Here is a 5059-nt window from a genome sequence, read left to right as displayed (position 1 = left end):
AGTAGATGTTATGTGTAGGAGAAAGATTGATATTTTATGTCTACAAGAGACCAAATGGGTAGGTGAGAAAGCAAAAGTGATAGAACCTTGGGGATATAAGATTTGGTATACAGGAATCAATAGGAATAGGAATGGAGTAGGGATTGTTATGAGTCGTCAGTTTATAGATAATGTAGTTGAGGTCCGTAGGAAGGGTGATAGAATTTTACTTATTAAATTAGTATTAGGTACGGATATTATTAATATTATTAGTGTTTATGCACCTCAAGTAGGTTTAGATGATTCCATTAAGTATTAATTTTGAGAAGATTTAGATGGAGTAGTACAAGGGATATCTTATGGAGAAAAGTTTTTCATCGGCGGTGACCTTAATGGACATGTAGGCATTAGTAGGGATGGAGTTGAGAGTATCCATGGAGGCTATGGTATAGGAGAAAGAAATGAAAGTGGAGAAAGGATTTTAGATTTTTGTTCGTCCTATGATATGATCTTAGCAAACACTTGGTTTAGGAAGAGGGAGTCTCACCTAATAACATTTAAAAGTGGGGTTAATACGAGTCAGATAGATTTTTTCCTACTTAGAAAGAGAGATAGGGGTTGTTGCATCGATTGTAAGGTTATACCGGGAGAAAGTGTAGCTACACAACATAGAGTCTTAATTTTAGATCTTAGAATTAGACAATGCCGCAAAAGAGATAGACATAGGATAGATCCTAGAATTAAGTGGTGGGCACTGAAAGGAGCTAAACAAGGAATGTTTGTAGAGCGGGTAGTTAAGGAAGCTGATTGGTGTCTCGAGGAGGATTCAGAATCAATGTGGAATAAGATAGCGGGTGGCATGAGAAAAGTGGCTAAGGAGGTATTGGGTGAGTCTAAAGGCGGTGCACCACTGGGTAAGGATACATCATGGTGGAACAAGGAAGTCAAATTAGCTATTAAGGTTATAAGAGAGTGTTATAGAAATCTAAGTAAGAGTCGTGATAATGAGAAATTGGAGAAGTATATGATAGCTAAGAAGGAAGCTAAAAAAGTAGTTCGAAACACAAGAGCTAAGGTATATAAGGAGGTTTATGACAAATTGGATACCAAAGAAGGCGAGAAGGATATTTATAGGCTTGCAAAAATGAGAGATAGGAAATCAAGGGATTTGGGTATGGTTAGATATATCAAAGATGAAACGCAAAGGGTTTTAGTCAAAGATGAAGAGATTAAGGAGAGATGAAAAGATTATTTTGATAAGCTATTTAATGATAGTCATGCTCAAGATCTTGGAGACTTCTCTATTCCTTTTCATGAGATAAATCGTGACTTCATGCGCAAGATTCAAAAGAAAGAAATTGCAGAGGCTTTGAAGAAAATGAAATCAAGAAGGGCAGTTGGCCCAGATGGTATACCTATCGAGGCTTGGAAATGCTTGGGAGAGAAAGGTTTAGAATGATTGACAAATCTTTTTAACTTGATTTGGCGAACAAATAAGATGCCTAATGAGTGGAGGAAAAGTACTTTGGTGCCTTTATATAAGAATAAGGGTGATATACAAGATTGCACAAACTATCGTGGTATAAAACTCATGAGTCATACTATGAAACTTTGAGAGAGGGTGATTGAGTCTAGGTTAAGGAAGGTTGTCATGATATCAGAGAATCAATTTGATTTTATGCCTGGAAGATCAACTATGAAAGCTATACATCTTCTTAGACAACTTATTGAAAGATATAGAGAGAGGAACAAAGATTTGCATATGGTTTTTATTGATTTAGAGAAGGCATACGATAGAGTACCTAGGGACATTCTCTGGTGGACAATGATGAAGAAAGGTGTTTCTCTCAAGTACATTAGTATAATTAAAGATATGTATAAAGGAGTAGTAACCAATGTCCGCACTTGTGGAGGGGTGACAACCAATTTTTCGATAACGGTTGGGTTACATCAAGGATCTGCTTTAAGCCCTTTCCTATTTGTGATAGTGATGGATGAGCTTACGAGATCAATTCAAGAAAATGTACCGTGGTGTATGTTGTTTGCTGATGATATTGTTTTGATTGATGAGTCTAGAGTTGGGGTTAATGCTAAGTTAGAATTATGGAGACAGACATTGGAAGCTAGAGGTTTTAAGTTGAGTAAGAGTAAGACTGAATATATGGAATGTCGGTTTAGTAAGCAACGAAGTACTGATGGGAGTGTAGTGAAGCTTGGTGAGCAAGAAATACCGGCGAATGATTATTTCAAATATTTGGGATCCATCATTCAAAAGTATGGAGAAATTGATGGAGATGTAAATCATAGGATAAAAGTTGGGTGGATGAAATGGAAAAGTGTAACTGGAGTGCTGTGCGATCGTAGAATGCCATTGCGGTTGAAGGAAAAGTTTTATAGGACGACTATTAGACCCGCTTTACTATATGGTACGGAATGTTGGGCTGCCAAGAGACATCATATTCAAAAAATGAGTGTAGCTGAGATGCGGATGCTTAGATGGATGTGTGGAAATACAATAAAAGATAAGATTCAGAACGAGGAGATACGTAATAAGGTAGGTGTTGCACCCATTGAAAATAAGATGCGAGAGAATCGTTTACGGTGGTTTGGACATATTCGGCGAAGGCCTAATGATGCTCCAGTTAGAAGGTTAGAGAAATGAGAAAATATATTAGTTAAAAGAGGTCGGGGTAGGCCTAAGAAGACTTGGATGGAGATGATAGGAAAGGATATGAATGCTTTGAACCTCACCGAGGACATGGCATTGGATAGAAATGATTGGAGGAAAAGGATTCATGTGGAAGACCCAAAATGAATTTCTTTTTTGGTTCATATCGCTGACCCCAATTGTTTTGGGATGAAGGCATAGTTGTTGTATATATATATATATATATATATATATATATATATATATATATATATATATATGTGTGTGTGTGTGGAGAGAGAAGGTGATAGCTGGTAACCACTTTTCTAGATAACAGCCGTGTAAATCGGGATTTTGGATGATTTTTCTTAAATCTATACAGTTGAGTTCGACATGCTTGATTTTATAGTAATCAACTTTTGGATCATTGAATTCCGACATGTTAGATTTTTATAAGGTTTAAAAAAATGATTGTCTAAGATTTTTTTATATATTCAATGCTTAAAAATAATATTTTTTATTAAAAAAACATGATTCAAGTGTTTTTTTTTAGTAAACAAACCATGTTGAACATGTGCGGTCATACTTAAGTAATACATGAGAAAACCCTTTGAAAGCACAGTTTGAGCAGCTACCACCTTTTCTCTCTCTCTCTCTCTCTCTATATATATATATATATATATATATATATATATATATATATATCGGTAAATGTTTGCTATCTTTCTTTTTAGTTTTCAAAGTCTAGCTGGAGTTAGGCAGACCCCACCATTTATTATTCAATCGTACCATTGGGTTTTGAACCTGCAACATCCCACCACAAGTACTGTCAGCTCCTACCAACAACACAGGAGCCGTTGGTAATGTTTGCTATCTTTGCGGATAAGGAACCCCCAAATGAAAAAATATAATATTTTTATGTTTTTTCAGTTTTTTTCACATCTAATCCTCCTAATGTGATTTACATATCATGTTTAGCAGAAACTGACATTTGGATAACATTTTCTGATGCATATGTTAGATTTTACGATGATTGAAAAAAACAATGGCATACAATATAGCAAAATTTCAAATCTCAAAAAAATATATTTTTACATCAAAAAACTATTATCGGATGGTTGATTTCTACTATTTAAATCATGTGATCAGATAGCTAGGGGGTTCCTTACGCACTAGGTTCATATATATATTATTTATTGATTGATTGAAAAAATAAAATTTTTATTTAAGAAAAAATTTGCAAAAATATATGAAAATTTATTTCCTAAATAAGAGAAACAAGTTTCTCAATTAATTAAGCAGGTTTCCCATGTGTTATAAAACGGGTTTCTCACTTGATGGGAAACAGATTTCTCATGCATTTTTAGAAGTTTCTCACAGGTTTAGGAACTCAGTTTCGGTCTTTGGAAACAATTTTCCAAGTTTGGAAACAATTTTCCAAGAAATGAGTTTCCCACATGTAAGTGGAGTTTTGTGGTAACTCTGGTATGTTGACACCCCTAGAAAAAGCTAGATGATTAGGCCAACACCCTTAGAGATAGCCGGATAATTAGGATCCACTATCATAATCAAAAGGTCTGGGTTCCAATCTCATTATTTCTCAGATATTTTTTTTTTATTTCTTGGGTTAGGTCATGACCCCACATTGACAGGCCTCCTATTGGTAAAAACCTCAAGGTCCACCAGCTTTCACCTTGCGGCAAAGAACGCTACCATGGTTTCAATAATAGCAAGATTGGATAAACTGGATCAAGATGGATCCAGTCAACCAATGATTACAACTAGAGGTGCCAGTTGATCAGATCTGTTGGGAGCTCTGTACTGAATCCAATATATATTTCACAGGGATCTCAAAATAGAATCTGAATGTGCTTTTGGATCACATTTGGTCTTATGTGATGAGTTTTTTTTTGGATTAGAGCTCATATTCAGATCGATAATTTTGTTGAATCAGTCCTTGTTCTGATTTAGATTCAGATTCAGAGTTAATACAAAGTTTGGATTCAGGTTAGGAACAACCATGATCCGGCTCATACCTGTGTCAAGGGTCGGGTATGACCTGATCCTGACACATAGCAGATCCGATTAAGAATTCGGGTTGGACCCTTAGGATATGATTAACAATTTAACATAGGGAGTCGGGTATGGTTTATGAAATCTCATACCAGATCTGGATCTAACCTGAGTTTCGATTAAGATCCATATTTTCTTAATGTAAATGACATAAAGAATATCTTTTTACCGGGTATGGATTGGGTATGGTTTATATAACTCTTTTGGGAACCAAGTATGGTTTTTCCTATGGTACCACCGTACCAGCATCCCAGAGTCGGATCCAAGTCCAATGAAGATCCGACCCGTTGAGACTCTTGCTGTCATGCCACATCCATGTGCACCCCTAGTTAAAAGTGGCATCACACCGAACCTGCAGGA

Source organism: Nuphar pumila, chromosome 10, assembly GCF_984573655.1.
Source record: "Nuphar pumila chromosome 10, dmNupPumi1.hap1.1, whole genome shotgun sequence".
NCBI classification, from domain to species: domain Eukaryota; kingdom Viridiplantae; phylum Streptophyta; class Magnoliopsida; order Nymphaeales; family Nymphaeaceae; genus Nuphar; species Nuphar pumila.
The sequence above is the reverse complement of the archived record's forward strand: the minus strand, read 5'-3'. Positions refer to the sequence as shown.